Source organism: Eretmochelys imbricata, chromosome 1 (assembly GCF_965152235.1).
Source record: "Eretmochelys imbricata isolate rEreImb1 chromosome 1, rEreImb1.hap1, whole genome shotgun sequence".
Taxonomy (NCBI): Eukaryota; Metazoa; Chordata; order Testudines; family Cheloniidae; genus Eretmochelys; species Eretmochelys imbricata.
The window spans coordinates 359,607,176-359,634,880 of NC_135572.1; positions in this window are offsets into that span (position 1 = coordinate 359,607,176).

A 27,705-nucleotide genomic window follows, 5' to 3' on the forward strand; every position below is an offset into this window, starting at 1 on the left:
TTGGGGAGCTCCGGGTGGGGGGAGCTGTGGGTCGGGGGAGCTGTGGGTCGGGACGCTGGCAGTGTTGCGCTGGGGGAGCCCAGGGCAGCCCGGGAACCCCCAGCGCCTTCCCCCAGCTGCTGACTGGACTCCATGCCCCCTTTGCTGGCTCTTTGCCCCACGGGTGGATCAGCGCCTGGCCCCCCGCCTGCTCCTTCTGGGACTAATGGTCCCCGCCAATGATGGATGGGGCTGGCAGTGCCATCTCCCCACCGGGGAGGCCATCTGGCTTCCCCTCCATTACCCTGTGCTCGGTCGCTGCGCCCCGGCCAGCCGGAGGATAATGGGGCTGGGCAGGGCATGGCCAGAGAAAAGCCCTGTCAGACTGGCTGGCCTCAGCAGCCCCCCGAGACAGCTTGGCGGGGTCCCCTTGGGCCCAGGGGGATTTGTCCTGGGGATCTGGGTAGCTCCCGCTGGCTGGTGCATCCCACTGCCTGGGCTGGCCTGTGCTGAGCTCCTGGGGAGGGCGGGGGTCAGAGATGTGGAGGCCCTAACAGTCCCCTTCTGAGGCCCAGACCTTGCTCGGGGCCCCCTGGCCTTCCAGCCCCCAGGGCCCTGCACCCCGTCAGCTCCTGGGGACGGGGAGCAGCATCATTCCCGTTTACCCAGGGAGACTGGGGCTCAAAGCGGTGACTGGGGGAGGGGGGCAGAGCTGGGCCCGGCATCCGGCCCCTCTCCCGCCTGGCAGATGGTGCTTTGCCCTGGGGCACCAACAGCCCCCCTTAGCTGCAGCCAGCCACCCCCACAGGAGGCCTCAGCAGAGACACCTGGGGCAGCCCGTGAAGAAGGGACCCCCTGAGGGTGCCTGCAGAGGGTGGGGCTGGGGCAGAAGCCCACAGTTGGCCAGAACGAGCATGCAAAGGGGAAGGGCCATTTCTCTCTCCCTGAGCAGTGGCCATTCAGCCTTGCTGAGGAGCCCCCAACCCCGGCCAGAGGGTGCAGCCCCCCACCCCTGGCACGTGGCTGAGCAGAGGGTGCAGCCCCCCTCGGGCACAAGGCTGAGTAGAGGGTGCAGTGCCCCCCCCCCGGGCACGTGGCTGAGTAGAGGGTGCAGCCCCCCCTGGGCACATGGCTGAGTAGAGGGTGCAGCCCGCCTCGGGCACGTGGCTGAGCAGAGGGCGTAGCCCCCCCCCGGGCACGTGGCTGAGTAGAGGGTGCAGCCCCCCCCGGGCACGTGGCTGAGTAGAGGGTGCAGCCCGCCTTGGGCACGTGGCTGAGCAGAGGGCGTAGCGCCCCCCCTGGGCACATGGCTGAGCAGAGGGTGTAGCCCCCCCCGGGCACTTGGCTGAGCAGAGGGTGCAGCCCCCCCCGGCACATGGCTGAGCACAGGGCGTAGCCCCCCCCCGGGCACGTGGCTGAGTAGAGGGTGCAGCCCGCCTCGGGCACAAGGCTGAGCAGAGGGCGTAGCCCCCCCCCCGGGCACGTGGCTGAGCAGAGGGTGCAGCCCGCCTCGGGCACGTGGCTGAGTAGAGGGTGCAGCCCGCCTCGGGCACGTGGCTGAGCAGAGGGCGTAGCCCCCCCCGGCACGTGGCTGAGCAGAGGGCGTAGCCCCCCCCGGGCACGTGGCTGAGCAGAGGGTGCAGCCCGCCTCGGGCACGTGGCTGAGCAGAGGGTGCAGCCCGCCTCGGGCACGTGGCTGAGCAGAGGGCGTAGCCCCCCCCCCGGCACGTGGCTGAGCAGAGGGCGTAGCCCCCCCCCGGCACGTGGCTGAGCAGAGGGCGTAGCCCCCCCCCGGGCACGTGGCTGAGCAGAGGGTGCAGCCCGCCTCGGGCACGTGGCTGAGCAGAGGGCGTAGCCCCCCCCCCCGGCACGTGGCTGAGCAGAGGGCGTAGCCCCCCCCGGGCACGTGGCTGAGCAGAGGGTGCAGCCCGCCTCGGGCACGTGGCTGAGCAGAGGGCCAGCACTGACGGCCAGGGGAGAGCGCCCCCTGCTGAGCCCCCTGCAGCACAGCGCCCCCGACTGCCACGGTCGGTGGGACTGACCCTGTGGGGAGAGCCCCCCCTACTCAACCCCCCACCCCGTGGCTCTGACTTGGGGTGCCATTGACTCCCCCCAGCCAAGAGTTACAATAAAATCGCGAGGGAGGAAAGGCAGAGCGGACACCGTCACGGGCCTCCCGTCACAACGCGGAAGGCACCTGCCTGCTCTCAGCAGCGCCTGGCACTGCCTAGCTTCCCCATCCCCATGGCATCTAAGGCCTTGGCTACCCGACAAGTGCTTTGGGGACAGAAGGCGTTCCTCAGTTGCCATAGTAACCCCACCTCCCCGCGCGACGTGGGCTGTGCCGGCCGAAGCAATCTGGTGCTGGTGTCGCTGCGTCTACACGGGGGTGGGGGGTGCAGGCAGCGCTCGGTGGGGCAGGGCTGTGGTTTGCCTGGCCCGGGGTCAGCGTGTCTGTCCCAACACTGGGACAGCGTGTCTGTCCTGGAGAGCGGGCCAGGGAAATGTCACGAGGAAAAGAATTGCTGGGGGGGGAGTTGCCCCTGGAAGGGGGGAGTTGCCCCCAGAGGGGTGTCAGAATTATCCTAACGAAGTGCAAGTTCCAGCTGTCCCCTGGGTTCACTCCTGTGTAACGTGCTGGAGAGGAAGGGTGCCCTGGTAGGACCTAGGAGATCTGGTTTCTAGCCCTGCCTTGCCCCACACTCCCTGCCTGACCCTGGGCAGGTCCCCGAGGGTGTCTGCACGGCCGCCCAGCCCAGCTCGAGAGATTCGGGCTCGCGGGGCTTGGGCTGCGCACTAAGGAGGGTCGTGTCCGCGTTGCGGCTCGGGCTCAGAAGCCTGGGGACCGGGGTTGGTCAGACCCGATTCTCCAGCAAGCGCTGAAGTGGGCTGTGTGGACGTACCTCGGACCTCTTTGGGCCAGATCCCAGCTGTGGCATGGGGATGCCAATCCCGTCCTATCTGCTCAGACTCTCAGCTTTTGGGCTCTGTGCTGCGCCCCGTGGGGTGGGGCCCTGATTTCGGGGCTGCTGTGCTAACAGCCCTCCCCAGACCCAGTGGCACACTGTGTCGTGACAGCAGAGGGCAGGAGGCCGGTGCGCACCCCGTGGCTGAGCCGTGACTCTGGAGCTATTCAGTTTGCTTGGCTGGCTGCTGTCTTTTCATTTCCTTCGCTTCTGTCCATTTGTACAATAGCTGATTGCCGTGTTCTCTGCCCCAGCGGATGAAAACCTCGAGAAGTTTGCCCAAATCTTTCCGCTAAGCTGTGTTAGCAAGGCCTCGTGGTGTGATCTATGTGGCTCCTGTGGGATCAGAGTGGTAAACAGTCCTGTAAATCCTGCTGAGGCAGGCAGTGGCCCGGCTGATGGATAGTTCTCCCGTGCAGCGGGCCTCTGTGCCGTCCCCCCGGGGGTGTTCGGCTGCTTTGGTGAAACCTCATCCGTTCTCAGGGAAAAGCTGGGAGTTCAGTCCTGACGTGCACCAACCACAGGGCAGGATTGGGCCCAGGGCCCCCCAGAGCTTGCTGCATTAAGGGGGCAGGAAGGTGGGAGAGAAGGTTAGCTGCGAGTGCAGGCCCACGCAGGCCCACACGTGGTGCCCTGGGAGCTTTCACAAGCCAGCCATTCACGGGTCTTCCCATGGCTAAGCTGGCCTGGTGCAGCCCTGGGCTTGGGAGCAGCCATTGCCACCAGGCCTAAGTGGGTGTGAATGCACCGGGTCAGCTATAGGGCCACGTCTTGGTATGGAGAGGGTCCCGGTTAGAATCACACAAGCTCCTGCTTGACTCTCTGCCCCGAACGAAGGGTGCTCTAATGATCACAGCACAGGACAGGGTACCAGGAGCACCAGGTTCTAATCCCATCTCTGTCACTTTGCCTGTCTGCCTCAGTTTCCCCATCTGTAGCATGGAGAGGAGGCTGGTCCAGTACACAGGGGCAACCCCTGCAGGCTGACTGGTGAGTGTCAAAGGCAAAGCACAGTGAGGGTCTCCATTCCCATGATGCCCCAACCCACTCCCAGGCAAGGAGCGCCAAAATGCAGCAGGGAACCAGTTCCCAGGGGCTTCCCAGTCACGCCATGGGCCCAAGGGGCTCTGGCACCAACATCCAGAATTCTGGGTCCTTCTCCAAGCCCCACCCAGCACCCTCTGAGCTTTGCCTGTCACTCAAGGCATGGCAGGCGGATCTGGAGAGGTTGGGGCAGACCGAGAAATGGCTTGTATTTTTGCCCAATCTTAGGGACCAGGACCAGGACCTTGTAGCAATAGAAGCTAATGTTATGCCCTGCTGGTGAGCTGGGGCTCATGCATTTCCCAGGGTGAATTGCAGGTGTTTCTGTTCCCATTACTCATGAGATGGAGTTTGAAATCACATCAGCCCAGGCACAATCTTGCCTTCTTCCTCTCCGTCCACTCCCTCTAGAGCTGCCAGCATCAGTGCCATGTGCCCCCTGGCCCTGAACCTGCACCCAACCCTGCCTGAGCAGATCCCCCAGACTCCAGGAGTGCCCCATGTCAGCATGGAGGGCCTCCTGCAGGACCCAGCCCCATCTGAGCACTTGGGAACCCAGCCCAGAGCAGGAGCCCACCATTGCCAGCGGTGACTGGCCGTATCAGCCACCTTCATTTGGGGGGGGGGGGGTTAAGGGGGCCTGGATTCCAGGAGGTGCTGAGCAACCAGCCTCTGAGAAACAAGGCTCCTCTAAGTAGCCTCCCTTTGCCCCCCCCCCCAAAAAAAAATCCCACCCCACCCTTGCAATCACAGCCTCGCTCTGGGAGGGCTGGCGTGTGAGAGGACCTGTGCTTTGTGCAGGGAGGAGCCTGGAGGACACAAGCGAATATGGCCGAACCACTCAGTAATAGTGACCATAATGTAATTACATTTACCATCCTCGTGGGAGGGGGGAATGCCAAAAAAAAACCCCACAGGAGCATTTAACTTCAAACAGGGGAACTACTCAAAACGAGGAGGCTAGTGAAATGGGAATTAAAAGGAACCGTCACAAGGGTGAAATGCCTGCAGGCTGCAGAAGACTGTTTAAAAATACCCTACTAGAAGCTCACACTAGCTATATCCCCCAAATTAAAAAAAATCCAGCAGCAAGAGGACCCAAAAAATTGCCTCCATGGCTAGACAGCCGAGTAAAAGAGGAGGTGAGAGGCAAAAAGGCCCCCTTTAAAACCTGGAAGTCAGATCCTACTGAGGACAAGAGCAAGGAGCATGAACTCTGGCAAGTCAAGTGTAAAAGTATAATTAAGAGGCAAAAAAAGAATTTGAAGAGCAATTAGTAAGAGACACAAAAACTAACAGCAAAATTTGTTTAAGTGCATCAGAAGCAGGAAGCCTGCCGAGCCATCAGTGGAGCCCATGGGTGATCAAGGTGCTGAAGGAGCAATCAAGGAAGACAATTAATTTACCTTCTCTGCAACAGCCTTGGTTTTTGCATCCGTCTTTACTGCACAGGACATGGGGGAAATCCCCAGACTTGAGCTATTCTTTTTTAGGTGACAAGTCTGAGGAGCTGTTCCAAAACCTCCTCTATCGACACTTCGATCTGGGACAAAGTGATAAATTAAGCAGCAAAAATCACCAGGACCATATGGGATTCACCCAAGAGTTCTGAAGAAACTCAAATATGAAACTGCAGAACTACTAACTGTGGTCTGTGACCTGTCACTTAAATCGGACTCTGTATGAGGCGACGGAGGATAGCTAATGTATCACCGATTTTATAAGAAAGGCTCCAGAGGTGATCCTGACAATTACAGGATGGTAAACCTGACTTCAGTACCAGGCAAATTGGCTGAATAAAAGAATTTTCAGGCACATAGATGAACATGATTCATTGGAGAAGAGTCAACATGGTTTTTGTAACGGGAAATCGTGCCTCACCAATCTACTAGAATTCTTTGAGGGGAGTCAACAAGCACGTGGACAAGGGGGATCCAGTGGATCTAGTGTACTTGGATTTTCAGAAAGATTCTGACAAGGTCCCTCCCCAAAGGCTCTTAAGCAAAGTAAGCTGTCAAGGGATAAAAGGGAAGTCCTTTCATAGATCAGGTAAATAGTGGGGTCCCTCAGGGATTTGTAGAGGGCCCAGTGCTGTTCAGCATATTCATAAATGTTCTGGAAAAGTAGGTAAAGAGTGAGGTGGCAAAGTTTGCAGACAATATAAAACACTCCAGATAGTTAAGTCCAAAACTGACTGTGAAGAGTTACAAAGGGATCCCATGAAACTGGGTGACTGGACAACAGAATTGCTGATGAAATTCAATGGTGATTAGCGCAAAGTAATGATGTGACGAAGTGGGACTGTTCTTAATGTTTCCTCTGAATAGTGTGGGGGTGCCTCAGTTTCCCCTATGAAGTTCTTAAGTATCTAGGTGGTGCGATAAGGGTGTATGATCATTGCAGAGCCCTAGAGGGCATGTGTGTGCAGGGGTCTGGACACAGAGAATGGCCAACACCCTGTTTCCTGGCAACTGATGGCCTGGGCCCTTCCCCCCTGCAAGGTGAGAGCTAAAGGGTTGGAGAACAAAGGAATCAGGTGACCACCTGGCCCAGGAAAGGAACAAAGCCCAGAGGAGGAGGGGCTGGAGGGAGTTTCAGTTTTGGGGCTGGCTGGGACATGGAGTGAAGTGCAGACGTGGTTGTCTGGCTCACTGCCCCCCTCAAAATGGACCCAGCTGAGGGGTCCTGTTCTCTGCACCTGCAAGCTCTGTTTTAGACCATGTTCCTGTCATCTAATAAACCTCTGTTTTACTGGCTGGCTGAGAGTCCCGTCTGACTGCGGAGTTGGGGTGCAGGACCCTCTGGCTTCCCCAGGAGCCCTGCCTGAGCGGACTCACTGGGGGAAATGCACAGAGGGGCAGAGGATGCTGAATGCTCCGAGGTCAGACCCAGGAAGGTGGAAGCTGTGTGAGCTGTGTGTCCTGAAGACAGGCTGCTCACAGAAAGGCGACTGCCCCAGAGTCCTGACTGGCTTCATGGGGAGCAGTTCCAGAGCATCGCCCAGGGACTCCGTGACAAATGCACATTGGGAAAAATAACCCCAGCTATACATACGAAATGAGGGGGTCTACATTAGCTGTTACCATTCAAGAAGGAGATCTTGGCATCATCGTGGAGAGTTCTCTGAAAGCATCTGCTCAATGTGCTGCAGCAGTCAAAAAAGCAAACAGACTGTTTCGAACTATTAGGAAAGGGATCGATCATAAGACAGAAAATACCATACTGCCTGTATAGAGATCCAGGGTACGCCCACATCTTGAAGACTGCTTGCAGTCCCTGTTGCCCCATCTCAAAAAAGATACATTGGAACCAGAAAAGGTTCAGAGATCGGACAGAATAATGCCGAGGGGTCTGGAACAGCTTCCATGTGAGGAGAGAGAAGAAAGTCCGGGCCTGTTCATCTTAGAAAAGAGACAATGAGGGAGGGGTGGGGGGCAGGTTAGAGGTCTATACAATCATGACTGGTGTGGAGGCAGTGAATAGAGAAGTGTTATTTGCTGCTTCACATAACACATGAACTAGGGGTCACCCGATGAAATTAACAGGCGGCGGGTTTAAAACGAACAGAAGGAAGTACTTCTTCACACAACGCACAGTCAATCTGTGGAACTCGTTGCCAGGGGATGTTGTGAAGGTTGGAAACATTACTGGGTTCAAAAAAGAATTAGGTAAGTTCATGGAGGATAGGTCCAGCAATGGCTATTAGCCAAGATAGTCAGGAACGTAACCCCATGCTGTAGGTGTCCCTAAACCTCTAACTTTCAGCTACTGGGACTGGGCGACAGGGGATGGATCACTTGATAATTGCCTTGTTCTTTTCATTCCCTCTGAAGCACCTGGCTTTGACCTCTGTCAGAAGACAGGACACTGGGCAAGATGGAGCATTGGTCTGCCCAGTTTGGCTGTTCTTATGTTCTTATCGTGTTAAGTAATGCCTAGACCTTGGGCTGGCTGTATATGTGTGAAGATACTACAGCTGCAGACTCTTGCAGTCAATGGCGTTTCACATAAAGCCTCAGCTCATGGAGTCAGGTGAACACAAGAAAATCTCACCTTCCATTTTGTTTAAAGAGTAAATGTCTAACCCTTCCTGGTTGCCAAACGCAGCATGAAAATGTGACACCGCGTCCCCCCACCTCCATGTACGCTAAAGGCTCAAAAGCCAGAAGGCAAAGAGAAAGGGCCCAAATTGTCAATCTCAGGATATTTTCTGAGTCTGATCCATGATTTTTGCACCTTTGGGGTTAAGAACATAAGAACACAAGAATGGCCAGACTGCGTCGGACCAAAGGTCCATCTCGCCCAGAATCCTGTCTGCTGACAGCAGCCAGGGCCATGTGCCCCAGAGGTAATGAACAGAACAAGGAATCATCAAGTGATCCATCCCGTGTCACCCATTCCCAGCTCTGGCAAACAGAGGCTAGGGACACCATCCCTGCCCATCCTGGCTAATAGCCATTGATGGACCTGTCCTCCATGAACTTATCTAGTTCTTCTGTGACGGTTTAAAAAGCACATATTGCTAGGAGATTGCAAGACCCTATTTCCTAACCAAAGGGTCTATTTCCAATGTGTAAACCTAGATCCAGCCTCAAAGCTTTGCGAGCACATCCACTCTGCACTGTGCAGACCTTCTGACTCAGGTCTGTGGTTTGAGCTGCGTCCACATTGCAAAAAGACAGGGGTTGGACCTTACTCACAGCGGGAGTCAGGCTCTGACTCACCCACCCAGCGGGGTCCTAGGACCCCGGTCCTGAGCGCTTGCTGACCCGAGTCAGGCTGATTTGTGTATGGATGGAAGGGGGGCCTTGAGTTCAAACCTGATTCAGAGCCCAAGCTTAGTGTGTAATGTAGAGATACTTGCAGTGAGACTTAGCATGTGTTTTAAGTGCTTCACTGAATAGGGATGGGCTGCTGAAATCAGGGTCAGATTTCATAGCTTTCACACCAGCAGGGACCAGCAGATCATGTAGTCTGATCTCCTCCAGGCCAGAGAACCTCACCCAATTCCCCACGGCCTGAGTCTGGCTAAGCTCATCTTTCAGAATAGCATCCAGTGTGGATCTGAAGCCATCAAGAGATGGTAACTCCACCACTGTCCTGGGGAGTTTGTTCCAACGGTTAATCACTGGCACTGGTGAAGATTTGTGCCTTCTTTCTCACCGGAATCTGTCTGGCTTCAGCTTTCAGCGACTGCTGCTTGTTCTGCCTTCCTAGGGAACAATTATATCCCAGTAAAACCCTCCCCAAGCTATGACACCCCGGACTCAGACATCCCGGACTCAAACAGTGAAGGCCATCCAGCCATCTAACCCCCTGCCACCACCAGTGCCTGCCCTCCTGCCCCAGCTCAAACCCTGCTCCCATGGCTGCCTTCGGAAATAACACTGCATCTACAGACGAGAATATGTTGTTTAATCAGAACGAAAAGGTTTCCGAACTAATTTAGTCTCCAGGCGCCCCAGCTCCATATGCTTGCTGCTAGCGTGATATGTTGATGGAGTGGCAAGATGCTGTTTTTAGGAATAAGAGGGAAGACGTGATCTTTGGGTTTATGGAGCAGGCTGCTTACATGCCTGGAAGCAAATGTAGCGTGGGTTCACCTATAAAACCACATCCTCAACTGCGGTGAGCGGAAGTAGCCTGACTGAAGTAGGATCTCACACTCTCCTCGCAATATTGATTTAGTTGGGGATCGGTCCTGCTTTGAGCAGGGGGTTGGACTAGATGACCTCCTGAGGTCCCTTTGTCACGGAGTCCCCGGGCGATGCTCTGGAACTGCTCCCCATGAAGCCAGGCAGGACTCTGGGGAAGTCTCCTTCCTGTGAGCAGCCTGTCTGCAGGACACACAGCTCACACGGCTTCCACCTTCCTGGGTCTGACCTCGGAGCATTCAGCCTCCTCTGCCCCTCCGTGCACTTCCCACAGCGAGTCCGCTCAGGCAGGGTCCTGGGGAAGCCAGAGGGTCCTGCCCCCCAACTTCGCAGTCAGACGGGACTCTCAGCCAGCCAGTAAAACAGAGGTTTATTAGACGACAGGAACATGGTTTAAAAGAGCTTGTAGGTGCAGAGAACAGGACCCCTCAGCCGGGTCCATTTTGGGGGGCAGTGAGCCAGACAACCACGTCTGCCCTTCACTCCATGTCCCAGCCAGCCCCAAACTGAAACTCCCTCCAGCCCCTCCTCCCCTGGGCTTTGTCCCTTTCCTGGGCCAGGTGGTCACCTGATTCCTTTGTTCTTCAACCCTTTAGCTCTCACCTTGCAGGAGGGAAGGGCCCAGGCCATCAGTTGCTAGAAAACAGGGTGTCAGCCATTCTCTGTTTCCAGATCCCTGCACACACCTGCCCTTTAGGGCTCTGCAATGATCACACACCCTTATCCCACCACCTAGATACTTAAGAACTGCATAGGGGAAACTGACAGGTTTCAGAGTAGCAGCCCTGTTAGTCTGTATTCGCAAAAAGAAAAGGAGGACTTGTGGCACCTTAGAGACTAACCAATTTATTTGAGCATAAGCATGAGCTTCATCGGATGAAGTGAGCTGTAGCTCATGAAAGCTTATGCTCAAATAAATTTGTTAGTCTCTAAGGTGCCACAAGTCCTCCTTTTCTTTATAGGGGAAACTGAGGCACCCCTACAGTATTCAGAGGAAAAGTTAAGAACAGTCCCACTTCATCACATGGGGCTACATCCCTGACCCCCCTGGTGAATCGCCATTGCTGGACCTGTCTCCAGGAGCAGAGCTGAGGGCTGCACTGGGGGCAGCTGTGCCGCGGGTGGCCCAGGGCACAGCGCATGTTGGGCTGATTCAGTTATTTCTTGATGGAGATCCCTGCGGATGGCTGCCGGTCAGCACTGGGAAGAGGCTGTGGCCTGAGACCCCTTGGCCAGTCTGCTCAGACAGCTCTGTGGGGCAGGGACCCCCTTTCTCCCTCTGTGTTTGCAGTGCCTGGCGCAGCGGGGCCCTGGTCTGGCTACAGTCATACAGGCAGCTTTCAGCCCAGCCACGGTTGTGAAAGGCCCGTCTCCGTCACAGCCCCTGCCCCAGAGCAATGTGGGGCCCTGGGCCATGTGTCAGAACGGCCCAGCCCCGTACAGTAGGAAAGGGGATCACAACAGGCCCTTCCCAGCAGGAGCGTGCAAAAGGGCTGCAGCTGCTGGTCTCGGTCCCATGCAAAGGGCCAGCCTCGGAAAGGCATGGCAGGAAAGGATCCTGCAGGAAGGTCACCCTGCCGATAGCCTGTGCAGGAGAATTTCCTGGGGCAGGAGGCCCCTCGGTGTGTGTGTGTGTGTGGGGGTGGGGGGTAGCTCTGTGCCCGCTGACACCCCTGCAAAGCGCGGGACAGGCTCCTGGTGGGAAGTGCCGTTCCGTTGGCAGAACGCGCTGACGGGATGTGATTGCTTCCAAATCCCCCTGGAGAATCCCCTGCCCCAGCTGAGATGGGACAGCTTCGGGGAAGCTGGAGGGGGAGGTTTGAAAACCCCTCCCCACCTGCGCGTTCTCACCAATTCCCGGCGGCTCACGCCGCGTGGTTTCTCTCTAGCTCAGCCCCTGCCCGGCTGCCCTGTCCCCTTGCCCAGCCGAGATCCATGTTTCCACTTGAAACTGACAGCTCCGGCTCGCCGCCCTGCTCAGCCGCTTTGCTTCTCTGACAAATAACATAACCTTTGGCAGGCGGCAATTTGTATTAACCATGAGCTGCACTAATGAGGAATCAATAGCAGCCTCCTGGCCCCAAGATGCTGCCTCCTAAGCAGAGGTGAGTAGGCACTGAATCTCCTGCCCCCACGGCTGACTCCCATGCCCTCTGTCTCCCCCAACACTGCCTTCCCCCTGGCCTTGCTGTTGCTCTCTGGGGAGCAGGGCTCAGAGGGATGCAACAGGGATCCACTGCTCTCGTCACCAGCTCTCGTCCAACCCAGGGCTGCGAGGGGTTATTAACCCTGGCCGCTGTGGTACGAGTCATTGGGTCCCATGCTGCACCCTGCAGTTGCTGCAGGGAGGCCGATGTCTGGCTGGGTCCATGCCTAGAGGACATTCCTCCAGGCCAGGCGTGGGGCACATTGCGGGGGAGCTGGGAAGGGGTATCAGGCCGGAGAATGACCTGCTCTGTCCACAGCCAGGGAGAAGAGGCAGAGAGGGAAGGAATCAGCGTGAGGTGAAGGGAGTCCATGACCCTCACTCCCCCCATCCTTGGCCTCCCTGTGAGGACAGCCCCGGGGCGAGAGCTGCCCTGAAGCTGAACAGTGAGCTGGCAGCCTGCTCCATGCCTAGCTTCTGTGTCAGCTATTGGAGGGGCCCTGTGCAACGGGGCCGGGAGCCAGGGAGACCCAGCAGACAGCCGGGATGGACGGCTCTGTGCAGAATTATCCAGGCAGGCGGAGAAAGAAGCCAATGAGAGACCAAATCAATACAGAGGCAACAGGAGAAGTGAAAGCAAGATCGGCAGCAGAGATGGTCCAGGGTCAGAGATGCTCATAACTCAATGCTCTCGCTCCAAGCCATCCCAGGGCCTGAAGTTGATGGATTCCCTGGCATGGCGGCTCAGACTTTACTGCCTGTTGCCATGACTAAGGCCAGATAAGAGCAGAATCTGAAATGGGACTGGTTATTTACAGGTGTTTAGGTTATCGATCCCTGTGCAGGGTCCAGCGGGGAGCAGATGGGCCGGGTCCAGCGTGTGGCCAGAATCACTCCAGGCGCCCGTCCGCAGCCACTGTGTTCTCCTCCCTGCTCTGGTGCGGTTCGCGGCTTTTCTTTCTTCAGGCACTTTCCGACTTGCTCCACCAGCTGCTTCGCCATGAAGCCCTCCTCTCCTGCGGGTGAGGTCTGTGGCCTCAAAGGACCCCAGCGCCCTCCCCCACAACACACCCCCTCTCCCAGACCCCTGCAGCAGCCAGACTAAAAGAACACCTGCCCCGTGGAAGAACAGCTGGCATTTCACTAGTGCTGCCGGTTGCAGGGGCTGGGTCTTCCTAGGTGTCTGGACAGGTCCTGGCACAGTGGGGCCCTGATCCTGACTGAGGGCCCCGCACACTGCTGCAGTAATGCTGTTACACATTAGTATGGATCCCTAACCACTTCATCAGCCACTGTAATGCAGCCACCTCTGGGGCTAAGTATGGCCGCTGTTTAACAGCTGCACAGAAATGCTGAACAGCAGCTCAGGACAGGAAGCAGGGAGAACCCTTGAATATAACTGAAAGTGAAAAGGGGAAATCGTAGGGATGCTGAATTGCCAATGTCCGACTTTAGCCAGGACATGGGGTTAACACACCGACTCTCGGAAAAAGGAGCCATGTGGCCAGGGCCAGAAAGATGGCAGACTTCACCCCACACTGGGGCATCCCTCCCGCCTCTGCCCCGGGCCTGTTTCCGAGACAGTGCCCCATCTACTGGCTCAGAGCTACCACTGCCTGCAGCCCTGAATGCTCCTAAAGCTGTCTCATCCCAGGACTTCCCCGGCTTGCCAGAGCGGCCAGCAGCCCAGCCGGAGGTAGGTGGTTCCCACAAGAGCACCAGACGAGGTACAGTGACCCCAGCAGAGCTGCTCCTCAGCATATGTCCCCCTTTTCCATTACACAAGAAGCCAAGACAAGACAGAGTAACAATTTAACAACCTCAGACCCCAGCCAAAGGAGCAAATGGAGAATAGATTAAAGTTAAATTAAAATTAAATTGAAATAAATTCAATTAAACTGGCAACTTTCTGCAGCTCATCTCGGACCAAATTATTGTGCCGCGCTCAAATTACAAGCAGAGGAATAGGTGTCTGGTAATTAACATGTTTCATTAACAGTCTATCACTGAAGCCGGGATCCTAGCAGAGCTCTCAACATGTGATTAAACACACATTTAATGAATGGGATCCCAAAGCAGCTCCAACCCCATGTGCAGCCAGGTTCAATTCACAACGGCCACTGGCGTCATGGATACTGTCAGACGGATGCAAATGAAGGGGCGAGCATCTGCATTTAAGCTGAAAGAACAGGAGGACTTGCGGCACCTCAGAGACGAACAAATTTATCTGAGCATAAGCTCCTGTGGGCTACAGCCCACTAAGCTGCGTCCCTGAGGGCCAGATGTGGCCCCATACCCACTCCTCGCACTTCCTCGGCCATTTCCTGCAGCCGGGCTGCGCAGGACGCACAGGACGAGAGGCGATGGAACGGAATCGGAGGGAAGAGGCCCATGGCTGCAGTGAATCCAGCTGGGCCGCGGACAGACAGGTCACACTGGCTGGCTGAGCAGCATGCGGCACAAGGGACAGAGCCCAGACCGGAGCTACAAAAGCCCCCAGCTTCTCCAGCTGCGATGAAAGGAGGCTAGGTGCTGGCACGGAGCAGCCCTGGGGCTTGATCCTGCGCTGCTCACTAGTCACTGAAGGCCAATATGACCCACGCTCATTAAACCCCCCGTCACTGGAGGGTTTTAAGAGTAGGTTGGACAAACACCTGCCAGCGATGGTCTAGGGTTACGTGGTCCTGCCTCAGCACAGAGGGCTGGACTAGTGATCTTTCGAGGTCCCTTCCATTGGGGGACAATCCTGCATTGGTCCAACTTCTGTTCTCCAGTCCTGCGTCGGGGCCAGTTTTCAATGGGGCTTCTCTCTGCTCCCCAGGGGAGGCGATTCTGCTGCCTGACAGTGCTGACCTAAGGGTCTGGTGGAGGCTTCCTTCCTCACATGAAGTCTGCACCTCACCACTGAACATCTCGGGCTAACAGCTGTGCCAGGAGGTCTGGGCTGGAGGCAGGAATCCCTGAGGGGGGGCTGTGGCCAGGGCGATCCGGGAGGCCAGAATGTGGGCAGATGAGTCTGATCTCTCCCCATCTCCCCCATCAACCGGCAGATTCAGCTCTGGGCAGGGCAAGCCCCCCCACCGCCTTCCCGCCCTACACACCAAAGCCCAGTGTGTAGGTCCCAGGCTCAGCCAAGCCCTGAGCACAGGCCACAACAGTGGGAGGTTCAGGGTCCCAGCAAGGGCGGCGATTCGGAGAGGATGTTGAGAGCAGGTGAACAAGCCAAGGCCAGCTAACGGAGGCAAGACGAGGCATCAGCATTGTGCGAGGTGCTGGGCGCTCGAGACTCCAGGGGAATGTTTGGGGGGCTCCTCTCAGAGACGGGTGCACAAGTGGGGACTCAGATTTCAGAGGAGGCCTCTCGGTGCTATCAGACCACAAATAATAATAGTCGCAGCCTTCGAACCTGGGGCCGGAAGGTAGGCCTCTGGCTCCGCAGAGAAACTGGCAGGGTAGGCAGGTGCTGAACTTCTCCTGAGCTCCAGGATCAGTGCGTCAGGCCACTCACCGAGGCACCAGGGACCCTGACTTCAGGCACTGGAGAGCACAAACATCTGTTTTAATTACATATATTACGGCTGCACCAGAGACCCCAACGGAGCTCAGGGCCCTGTCGTGCTGGGCGCTGAACGGACAGAGAGTGAGAGACAGTCCCTGCCCCAGAGAGCTCCCAAGGAGAATATGCCAGCCATTGGACAGATGGGGAAACTGAGGCACAAAGAGGCTAAGGGACTTGCCCAAGATCTCACAGCAAGTCTATGACGGAGGCAGGACTTGAACACAGAGCTCCCAAGTCCCCAGCCCTTTCCCACGAGGCTGGCATACCTGCCCTGGGGCTGGAGCTGCCATGCCTACAAGGGAGCACGCCGCACACTCAGCTCAGCTGAGGAGAAATAGAGGGTGTTCCGCCCTACAGACCCAGCAGGGCCTAGCCGGCTCCCATGCAGGAGGTGTTGGGTGTTCTCACCAGGAAGGTCCGTGTGTCCCGGCGAGCAGCGAGGCCTCGGGCACTGGCCACTTCTAGCGGCATGTCTCTGTTGGAGGCTCGGTCTCTCTTGGATGAACCCAGTACAGCAGCCTTTCCCGGCTGGACTCTTTCCCTGCCGTGCACATGTACTGGCCCTCCCCTCGAGACAGGGCCAATTACCGCTCCCCTTAGCGTCCCAACCACCCTCCACCGTCGGGCGGGTGTGAATCTCAGGCTGCGGAAAGGGGCTGCGGGGATTATTGGGTCTCAGGGCAGGCCTAGTGCGAGCACTAGGAATCGTACATCTGCAAATTCCTGCCCCACAGGGACCATCCCCCAATAGAGGCAAGAGAGGTTGCAGGATGCCAGGCCTTGGAGGCTGGGATTCTGGGCAGAGGGGTCAGACTGTCTGGGGGTCCCTTTGCTAGGCTGCTCCCCAGACACAGGCCGTGCAGTATGTCCTGCTCAGACTCCCCCTCTCCTGGGCACTGGCTTTAGTAACAAAGAAAATAATGAGAGACCAGTTCACCTTGAACCTAGTTCCCACGCTGGGCCACTCCTAGGGCTCCTCCTTCAGCTCTGCTCAGCCCCTGCCCTGGGTCCTCGCTGGCCCGGAAAGCCACTCCCACCTCTCTTGTAGCTGAGTGAGGGATAGCACCCACTGTCCCAGGGAGTCAGCACAGACTGACACCCCCCGCCCGCTGAGGAGTGTGGAGTGTTTCAAGCAGAGGCTGCCAGAGAGATGCTGTCCCCCAGCATTCAGTGGGCGCCACGTCCCCCCCAGATGCTGAATCACAGACGCTCGTGTGTCTGCTCTGTCTGGCAGCCGCTGGGCAGTAGGGCTTTAGCTCACGTGGCAGAGGTGGGGCTGAAGGCCCCTCGGCAGGGTCAGCGACCTCAGCCAAGTGGGGCTAAGAGGAGGCAGCCCCAGGGAGCGACTGGTCCTGGCGGAGGATGAAACCCTGGGCTCTGCGAGAGGCAGGAGGGCCACACAGGTGTCTCACAGATGAAGAAATTAATTGACTGAACAATTAAGCTAAATTTAGCCAGTTTATACACAACAAAAGCACCGGGATGAAAGGCGAACAATGAACAAGGGCTGTAATTACCATTTACCTGACTACCAGCTGTACAATCAGACTCGTGCAGAGGAGGGGAAAAGGAGCCGGAATATTTCCCAGCAGCAGCAGACACATGGGGCCGCGTCAACTTCCGATTTTTAATCTGCTTCAGCAACTGAGCAGCCAGGGGCCAGGCCAAAGCCAGGACGTACCCCTCTGAAGGGCCGGCCCAGCTTTTCTGCCACTGCAGTGCTGGCTAGCCCTATGGCTCCTTGTGGCCATGCCCGGGGCTGCTGGGTTTGCCTTCGACTGTCTGGGACATGCTCTTCGGTCCTGGCCGCGTTCTCCTCTCCCCGGCGCCAGGAGAGCAGCCTGAGCTCGTCCCGGGGGCGAGGGGAGGGGTCAGGCCCAGGAGCGCCGGGGGAAGGAGAGGAGCGGCACACACAGTCTGGGCCGCACTGGAAATGCAGACCTAGCTCGTCTCTCCTTACGCCCGTCAGCAGGCACGGGGGCAGCTGTGTGCAGGGCGAGGGGCCGTGGCCAGGCAGCTGAGTTGTGGGAATTTAGAAGTTCAGACTCCAGGATGGCACATAGCCCATGCTAGCGCGCTATGCCTCTCCATCGCCCTCTAGCGGCTGCTTCAAGAAAACGGCTGCTGGTCTACTACAGCCAGCTGAGGGAGCTCTCCGTTAGCTCTGGCAGGAGAGGGTCAAGCCTGGAGTTCCTGGGTTCAGTCACACAGACACCCCCAAACCTGAGGGCACTCAAGAATCAAGGCAAAGTTTCTGGGGACATCCTGACCGGATTCCCGTCTCCCCGCTCCCAGCCCAGCCCCCTGTGCTCCCACAGAGCTAGACGCCCCGCAGGCAGTCCCAGTGATTAGCCGGATGGAGAATTCAGTTCCCCCTGTCTGGGAGTTTCTGCACGTGCTCTGTCCATCCCCTGTCCTCGCCCCAGCCAGCGCCTTTGGCAATTGGGAAGCAGCCGTCCTGGGCAGAGAGCCGCTGATGGCTGGTTAAAATCCCCCTTTGCACGGGCATTGTGCAGTCAGTTTTAGAGGATGGTGCCAAGGCCCCATCCACATTATCCAGGGCCTGGAACATGCCCCAGTCTAGAGGCTCCCTGCCTGTCTGCGAGGTGTATCAGGCAGAAACGCAGAGACACGCGTCTGCATGAGGCCACAGGGCCATTTGGTGGCCAGCTGGATTCTCCCCTCTTGCCCCATCAATTCTCCAATGACCCAGGCTGCATATTGGCACTGGCCTGGTTGAGAGGTGCCAGGCAGCTGACAGCATCGCTGCAGGCAGGCAGATCTAGGGGCTTGGTCACAGGCTTTCAAAGGCCAGTTTTTTCAGATGGAAAGCCAGCCGGCCCTGCAGTGGTTTGGCCCCCTGCCTGCGTTCCTGCATCTGCAGACCCTTCCCAGCCCAGTTCAAAGCTCAAGCATTAGCTGGTTACCCGGGGACACGCAGCAAAAGCACAAGATGGGATGGGAATGCAGGAAATGCCCCAGCAGATCCAAAAGCCGGGGCTTGGTGTAGGCTGGGCTTTGAGGACTAGATGGCACCCGGCCGTCCTCACGGGGTCTTGCACACTGAATACAGGTGCAGAAGGGTTTGTTTTAATGAGAAGGTATGCCAGTGACAGCCAGTGAGCTGGAGTCTGGCAGGCCTGGGCTCCCACACATTCCCTTTTCGGGTAAGTTCCTGAGCCTCTCTGCCTCAGTTTTCCCACCTGCAAAGCAGATAGAGAGATGCCCATTGGCAGATCGATTAGCGCACGCTGGGCACAAGGGATCAGCATGTACTATGAAGTGAAATCCAGAGTCAGCCTCAGCCTCCAGTGCCGGCCATTTATCCCTGAGCACCCCCTTCCATGGGGATTAGCCCAGGCAGGAGCCAGGACTTGGTAACTCCCCTGGCCTTGGGGTAAGTGAGCAGCTGTGGGGAGGGGCACCGTGCAGGTTAATACCGCTCTGTATGGCTATAGACACTTCGCATCCCCAGCCCTTAGCGTGTGGTGCTGCTGGCCATCGTACAGAGGGGAAACTGAGGCACCAGCTGGGGAAGGGGCTCTCCTACGGTCACACAGCAGATCGGTTCCTGGCTCTGCTGCAGGCATCGTGGCAGGTTCTGTCGGCAGCAGTCCTGCCATGTAGGGATGGAGACCGGGCGCCCGGCTCTGTGCATGAAAAGCGCCATCTCTCTGGAGACGCCGGCTTCAGCCTGGCTGGGCAGAAGCTGCAGCTGTGGCTGCCTGGCAGAGGAGGCAGCTCTGCAGCCACAGGGAGACGAGGCCTCAGAGCGGAGCCACCGACATGCCACAGCCGGAGCCCACCCCAGCCGGCTCCAATGAAATGTTCCTGCCAGGGCTCCGGACCAGGGAAGAGTATAAAAATATTGCTCGGGCATGTAGGAATGAAATCAGGAGGGCCAAATCACACCTGGAGCTGCAGCTAGCGAGAGATGTTAAGAGTAACAAGAAGGGTTTCTTCAGGTATGTTGGCAACAAGAAGAAAGCCAAGGAAAGTGTGGGCCCCTTAATGAATGAGGGAGGCAACCTAGTGATGGAGGATGTGGAAAAAGCTAATGTACTCAATGCTTTTTTTGCCTCTGTCATCAAGAACAAGGTCAGCTCCCAGACTGTTGCGCTGGGCATCACAACATGGGGAGGAGGTGGCCAGCCCTCTGTGGAGAAAGAGGTGGTTAGGGACTATTTAGAAAAGCTGGACATGCACAAGTCCATGGGGCCGGACGAGTTGCATCCGAGAGTGCTGAAGGAATTGGCGGCTGTGATTGCAGAGTCATTGGCCATTATCTTTGAAAACTCGTGGCGAACAGGGGAAGTCCCGGATGACTGGAAAAAGGCTAATGTAGTGCCCATCTTTAAAAAAGGGAAGAAGGAGGATCCTGGGAACTACAGGCCAGTCAGCCTCACCTCAGTCCCCGGAAAAATCCTGGAGCAGGTCCTCAAAGAATCAATCCTGAAGCACTTACATGAAAGGAAAGTGATCAGGAACAGTCAGCATGGATTCACCAAGGGAAGGTCATGCCTGACTAATCTAATCGCCTTCTATGATGAGATTACTGGTTCTGTGGATGAAGGGAAAGCAGTGGATGTATTGTTTCTTGACTTTAGCAAAGCTTTTGACACTGTCTCCCACAGTATTCTTGTCAGCAAGTTAAAGAAGTATGGGCTGGATGAATGCACTATAAGGTGGGTAGAAAGTTGGCTAGATTGTCAGGCTCAACGGGTAGTGATCAATGGCTCCATGTCTAGTTGGCAGCCGGTATCAAGTGGAGTGCCCCAGGGGTCGGTTCTGGGGCCGGTTTTGTTCAATATCTTCATAAATGATCTGGAGGATGGTGTAGATTGCACCCTCAGCAAATTTGCGGATGACACTAAACTGGGAGGAGAGGTAGATACGCTGGAGGGCAGGGATAGGATACAGAGGGACCTAGACAAATTGGAGGATTGGGCCAAAAGAAATCTGATGAGGTTCAATAAGGATAAGTGCAGGGTCCTGCACTTAGGACGGAAGAACCCAATGCACAGCTACAGACTAGGGACCGAATGGCTCGGCAGCAGTTCTGCGGAAAAGGACCTACGGGTGACAGTGGACGAGAAGCTGGATATGAGTCAGCAGTGTGCCCTTGTTGCCAAGAAGGCCAATGGCATTTTGGGATGTATAAGTAGGGGCATAGCGAGCAGATCGAGGGATGTGATCGTCCCCCTCTATTCGACATTGGTGAGGCCTCACCTGGAGTACTGTGTCCAGTTTTGGGCCCCACACTACAAGAAGGATGTGGATAAATTGGAGAGAGTCCAGCGAAGGGCAACATAAATGATTAGGGGTCTGGAACACATGACTTATGAGGAGAGGCTGAGGGAACTGGGATTGTTTAGTCTGCAGTAGAGAAGAATGAGGGGAGATTTGATAGCTGCTTTCAACTACCTGAGAGGTGGTTCCAGAGAGGATGGTTCTAGACTATTCTCAGTGGTGGAAGAGGACAGGACAAGGAGTAATGGTCTCAAGTTGCAGTGGGGGAGGTTTAGGTTGGATATTAGGAAAAACTTTTTCACTAGGAGGATGGTGAAACACTGGAATGCGTTACCTAGGGAGGTGGTAGAATCTCCTTCCTTAGAAGTTTTTAAGGTCAGGCTTGACAAAGCCCTGGCTGGGATGATTTAATTGGGGATGGGTCCTGCTTTTGAGCAGGGGGTTGGACTAGATGACCTCCTGAGGTCCCTTCCAACCCTGATATTCTATGATTCTATGATTCTATGACACGCCCGGGCTCTCGCTGCTCCGTGTTCGTTGTGGCCTCTACCAGTTTTGAAAGGGGAACTGCCAGCACCTGGAGAGCGTTGTCTGCAGCCTCCAGATCTGCCAGGGAGCAGCTGGCGACTGCATCTATCCCAGGCCCTGCCTGCAGCCCTGTTCCTCAGCAAAGCATCGCAGATCCCTCTGCCTTGGGCAGGGAGGAAGGCTCTCAACCTGCCGCCTAGGCAGAGCCGTCCAGGATCCTTCTCTGGCCCCCGTCACCCCCCAGGAGGCAGGGCAGAGCTATCAACCCCGTTGGGCAGATGGGAAAACTGAGGCACGCAGACTGAGTGTCTTGGCCAAGGTTGCACAGGGCATCTGTGGCAGAGCCAGGAACTGAGCCATGTCCCTGCCGCCCAGGCTAGTGCCCTGATCCCTGTCTCTTGTCCCCTTCCCCACCAGCCCTGCAGCACCTCCAGCTCCACCCCAGCTCTGGACCTTCTCTCCCCCAGTCCCTGCCCTCCCGGGCTGAGCACCTCACATGGGCCTGGAAACCCACTTCCCAGCAAAACCCTTCAGATCTCCCAAGGCAGCTCACAGCCCTCCTTTATCCTGCTTCCTCACAGGGACTGGTCTGAGTCCGACCCCCCTCCAGAGCCCCCACCCTGCCCCAAGTTGGTGCCCCAGCTCCCCCCAGGGCTGCCCTGGGAACTCAGTCACCCGCCCCTGCGTCTTCTCTGTGAGCCGGGCTGAGGCTTCCCGCCTCCCTCGGACCAGGGCAGGTTTAACAAGCTGCACCTGGCCCAGTGCCTCAGCAGCATGTGGGCAGGGGGCCTCACTCCCTGGTGTCAAGCCCTGCTGCCCCCTCAGGATTTGGGAGCCAGCCTCAGGGGTGGGGGCATATCCTGGAGGGGCCCTATCCCTTCCAGCTGTTACTGAGCCTGGCAGCAGAGCTGGGCTCCGCTCGCCCCTGGGCCCCTGAGGGCAACCCCGAGCAGGCTCCCTGCACCCGCAGCCTCCACGCGGGTGTCACGTCTGCGCTGCATTGCCCCAGGCTGGTGCGTGGGCCTGGAGCGGCTGGAGCTGGTGTGTGGGGCTGCAGAATGTGGGGCCCTGACTCCCTCTAGTGTCCAGAGCCCGCACAGCACACCAGCTCTTCAGTGCCCAACCTGGCAACGGGCGCTGGCAGCCCCGAGTGTGAATCCTGCGGGCGGTGGCGAGGAGTCCGTGGAGCCGGCCTGGCCGGGGATCGGTCTTGCTCCCGTGTTGCCTGGAGCCAGCTGAGGCCAACAGGCTGTCCCTGTTTGCAACGTGTTAGGCTGTTAATATCCAGGGAGCGGTTCACGGGGTGACACCGTGGTGGAGCGCAGCACGCAGCTACCATCGCCTCCCCACTGCTCCGAAGGGAAACCGAGGCTGGGGAGAACCGCAAGTCAACCGAGGGGCACCAGCAGATCTGGGCGGGGGAGCCCAGGGTCGGGCTAGCAGGGGCTGCAGGTAGGGGTTGAGGGGCACCAGCAGATCTGGGCTGGGAGGGGGGGGGAGCCCAGGGTCGGGCTAGCAGGGGCTGCAGGTAGGGGTTGAGGGGCACCAGCAGATCTGGGCGGGGGAGCCCAGGGTCGGGCTAGCAGGGGCTGCAGGTAGGGGTTGAGGGGCACCAGCAGATCTGGGCGGGGGAGCCCAGGGTCGGGCTAGCAGGGGCTGCAGGTAGGGGTTGAGGGGCACCAGCAGATCTGGGCGGGGGAGCCCAGGGTCGGGCTAGCAGGGGCTGCAGGTAGGGGTTGAGGGGCACCAGCAGATCTGGGCGGGGGGGGGGGGAGCCCAGGGTCGGGCTAGCAGGGGCTGCAGGTAGGGGTTGAGGGGCACCAGCAGATCTGGGCGGGGGAGCCCAGGGTCGGGCTAGCAGGGGCTGCAGGTAGGGGTTGAGGGGCACCAGCAGATCTGGGCAGGGGAGCCCAGGGTCGGGCTAGCAGGGGCTGCAGGTAGGGGTTGAGGGGCACCAGCAGATCTGGGCGGGGGGGGGGGGAGCCCAGGGTCGGGCTAGCAGGGGCTGCAGGTAGGGGTTGAGGGGCACCAGCAGATCTGGGCGGGGGGGGGGGAGCCCAGGGTCGGGCTAGCAGGGGCTGCAGGTAGGGGTTGAGGGGCACCAGCAGATCTGGGCGGGGGGCCCAGGGTCGGGCTAGCAGGGGCTGCAGGTAGGGGTTGAGGGGCACCAGCAGATCTGGGCGGGGGGGCCCAGGGTCGGGCTAGCAGGGGCTGCAGGTAGGGGTTGAGGGGCACCAGCAGATCTGGGCAGGGGGGCCCAGGGTCGGGCTAGCAGGGGCTGCAGGTAGGGGTTGAGGGGCACCAGCAGATCTGGGCGGGGGGGCCCAGGGTCGGGCTAGCAGGGGCTGCAGGTAGGGGTTGAGGGGCACTAGCAGATCTGGGCGGGGGGGGGGAGCTTGCCCTATGCCTGTTCTTGCCCCTCACTGTTACACACTATAAATGCAGCTGCGACACTGCTAGCAGGGCTGTGTAGGCCCCTCCTGGGCACAGAGCTCTCCCTGTCCTCTTTTCGGGGATGGGTCCCTGAGTCCCAACCAGGCTCTCGGCCCCTCACGAGCCCAGACCCAGGGAGCAGTGACCCCTCTCTCCTTGCCCCACTCTCCCTGGCCCACCATGTGCTAGCATGTGCCAGCAGGTGTGTGTGTGAGAGAGGTGGGGGAGTGTGCTAATAAAGTTTGCGGATGACACAAAGCTGGGAGGTATTGCCAGTTTAGAGAGAGACCGGGAATCCTACAGGAAGAGCTGGATGACCTTGTAAACTGGAGTAATAGCAATAGGATGAAATGTAATAGTGAAAAGTGCAGGGTCATGCATTTAGGGATTAATAACAAGAATTTCTGTTATAAGCTGGGGACGCATCACTTGGAAGTAACAGAGGAGGAGAAGGACCTTGGAGTATTGGTTGATCACAGGATGACAATGAGCCGCCCATGTGATATGGCCGTGAAAAAAGCTAATGCGGTCTTGGGATGCATCAGGCGAGGTATTTCCAGGAGAGATAAGGAGGTGTTAGTACCTTTATACAAGGCCCTGGTGAGACCTCACCTGGAATACTGTGTGCAGTCCTGGTCTCCCATGTTTAAGAAGGATGAATTCAAACTGGAACAGGTACAGAGAAGGGCTACTAGGATGATCCGTGGAATGGAAAACTTGTCTTATGAAAGGAGACTCAAGGAGCTTGGCTTGTTTAGCCTAACCAAAAGAAGGCTGAAGGGAGATAGGATTGCTCTCTATAAATATATCAGAGGGATAAATACCAGGGAGGCAGGGGAATTATTTAAGCTCAGTACCAATGTGGAGACAAGAACAAATGGATATAAACTGGCCATCAGGAAGTTTAGACTTGAAATTAGACAAAGGTTTCTAACCATCAGAGGAGTGAAGTTCTGGAACAGCCTTCCAAGGGGAGCAGTGGGGGCAAAAGACCTATCTGGCTTCAAGATTAAGCTCGATAAGTTTATGGAGGAGATGGTATGATGGGATAGCCTAATTTTGGCAATTAATTGATCTTTGACTATTAGAAGTAAATATGCCCAATGGCCTGTTATGGGATGTTAGATGCGGTGGGATCTGATTTACTATAGAGAATTCTTTCCTGGGTATCTGGCTGGTGAGTCTTGCCCACATGCTCAGGGTTCAGCTGATCACCATATTTGGGGTCAGGAAGGAATTTCCCTCCAGAGCAGATTGGCAGAGGCCCTGGGGATTTTTTGCCTTCCTCTGCAGTGTGGGGCACGGGTCACTTGCTGGAGGATTCTCTGCACCTTGAAGTCTTTAAACCATGATTTGAGGACTTCAATAGCTCAGACATAAGTTAGGGGTTTGTTACAGGAGTGGGTGGGTGAGATTCTGTGGCCTGCGTTGTGCAGGAGGTCAGACTAGATGATCATAATGGTCCCTCTGACCTTAAAGTCTATGATTCTATGTACATGCCTGGGGTGCGTATGTGTGTGCGTGTGCGTGTCTGCATGTGTGCACCTGCATGGGGTGCGTGTGGGTGCGCCTTTGTGGTGCGTGTGCCTTTATATGAAAACACACCTGCTGCATGCACGCCCGAGTGAAGTGTCTGGCACGTGTGCACGCATGGTGTGTGCAAATGTGTGCTCATGGCACTGCCCTGTCCTGGGTGAAATGCCGGATCTGCTCAAACCAATGGGACTGTCCCCTTTTAGCGGGCGGCCCACGCAGGAGATAAAAGCCTGACTACAACTGCTGCGATAGTAACGATTTGCCTTGAGCTTGAGGGGCCCAAGTCTGACGTGGCAGGAAGGGCCTGCGTTCTACCCACGCCGCCTGAGGAGCCCTGGCGAGGGGAGTGGCGGGCAGCGGGACCGTCAGTGTCCCTGCACCAGAGTGGATCTGGGAAGCGAGCTCCTGACTGCAGTCGGGGTAGTGGCTGGGTAATGACAGGGTAAGCCCATACCATTAGAGGATGAAATATGGGATTAGATCTGTCTTCTAAGCCAAAGCACAGGTCGCACAGTAATTACTTTGAGGTCCATTATGTGTAATTTAGTAAGTTGTAAGAACAGAATCTTCTCCTTAAAATGCAAGACAGCTTTGTCTTGTGTATCGCCCTTCATACACGCGGTCCCCACACACAGGGCGGCAGTAAACCCCAGAGCTGGATGAGAGAGAAATTCAGAGAGATTTGCATAATGAACCTCCGCCAGCAGGGTTTGAACCCAGAACCTTCAGCACCACAACAACACCTCGGCCACCCCATTAGCCACCAGTAGGCTCTTATTGCCCAGGGCCCATGAACAAGGGATCCAACATGCGCTTTGCCAGTGGGTTGTAGTTGCCACTGAGGTCTGGGAGGAGATCTCAGGGAGGAGACAACCAAAGGGCTGGGAATGTTTGGACTCTTACCGGGGGTCCCCAGGGTTGGGAGGAACCTCACCCACACCTGCCCTTTGCATGAATCAGCCTCGTCTGGGCCTGCTATGGACCAGCTCCCTGAAACCACCAGCCTCTGGCAGCACAAGCCCTGCCCCCCATAGAATCATAGAAAATCAGGGTTGGAAGGGACCTCAGGAGGTCATCTAGTCCAACCCCCTGCTCAAAGCAGGATCGATCCCCAACTAAATCATCCCAGCCAGGGCTTTGTCGAGCCAGGCCTTAAAAACCTCTAAGGAAGGAGATTCCACCACCTCCCTAGGTAACGCATTCCAGTGCTTCACCACCCTCCTCGTGAAATAGTGTTTCCTAAAATTCAACCTAAACCTCCCCCACTGCAACGTGAGACCATTACTTCTTGTTCTGTCATCTGCCACCACTGAGGACTGTCTAGATCCATCCTCTTTGGAACCACCTCTCAGGTAGTTGAAAGCAGCTATCAAATCCCCCCTCATTCTTCTCTTCCGCAGACTAAACAATCCCAGCTCCCTCAGCCTCTCCTTGTAAGTCATGTGTTCCAGACCCCTAATCATTTTTGTTGCCCTTCGCTGGACTCTCTCCAATTTATCCACATCCTTCCTGTAGTGTGGGGCCCAAAACTGGACATAGTACTCCAGATGAGGCCTCACCAATGTCGAGTAGAGGGGGACGATCACGTCCCTCGATCTGCTCTCTATGCCCCTACTTATACATCCCAAAATGCCATTGGCCTTCTTGGCAACAAGGGCACACTGCTGACTCATATCCAGCTTCTCGTCCACTGTCACCCCTAGGTCCTTTCTGCAGAACTGCTGCCGAGCCATTCGGTCCCTAGTCTGTAGCGGTGCATGGGATTCTTCCATCCTAAGTGCAGGACTCTGCACTTGTCCTTGCTGAACCACATCAGATTTCTTTTGGCCCAATCCTCTAATTTGTCTAGGGCCCTCTGTATCCTATCCCTACCCTCCAGCGTATCTACCTCTCCCCCACAGCTTAGTGTCATCTGTGAATTTGCTGAGGGTGCAATCCACACCATCCTCCAGATCATTAATGAAGATATTGAACAAAACTGGCCTGAGAACCAACCCTTGGGGCACTCCCCTTGATACCGGCTGCCAACTAGACATGGAGCCATTGATCACTACCCGTTGAGCCCGACAATCTAGCCATCTTTCTATCCACCTTACAGTCCATTCATCCAGCCCATACTTCTTTAACTTGGTGGCAAGAATATTGTGGGAGACCGTATTTAAAGCTTTGCTAAAGTCAAGATATCAAAGCCCAGGCCTCCTCCTCTCTGTACAGGCAGCGTCAGGCAAACGCCAACCCCCGAGTCCTCCTAGTGTTCCCTCTGGTGCTCAGCCCCTTCTCCACTGAGCACTCTCAGAACTGCCAGGCCGGCTGTTCCCAAAGGGAACACCAGCTTGGGAGATTCAATTCCAGATGAGAACTTTGCTTCACACCATAGCACTGAGATATATTTATAGTGATAACAAGCATAACTTTATCATCAAAGAATAGAGATTTGTCTGCGAGGTATGAAGGTTGTGGATCTCTTTAGACTTCCAGACAGGCTTATGTGCAGAACTGGGGAGGAACTGCTGGTCGTGGTGCATGTAGGTACCAATCAGAGAGGTCCTGGAGGCCAAATTTAGGCTTCTAGGTAAGAAATTAATGTTCAGGACTGCCTTTGAAAGCTTC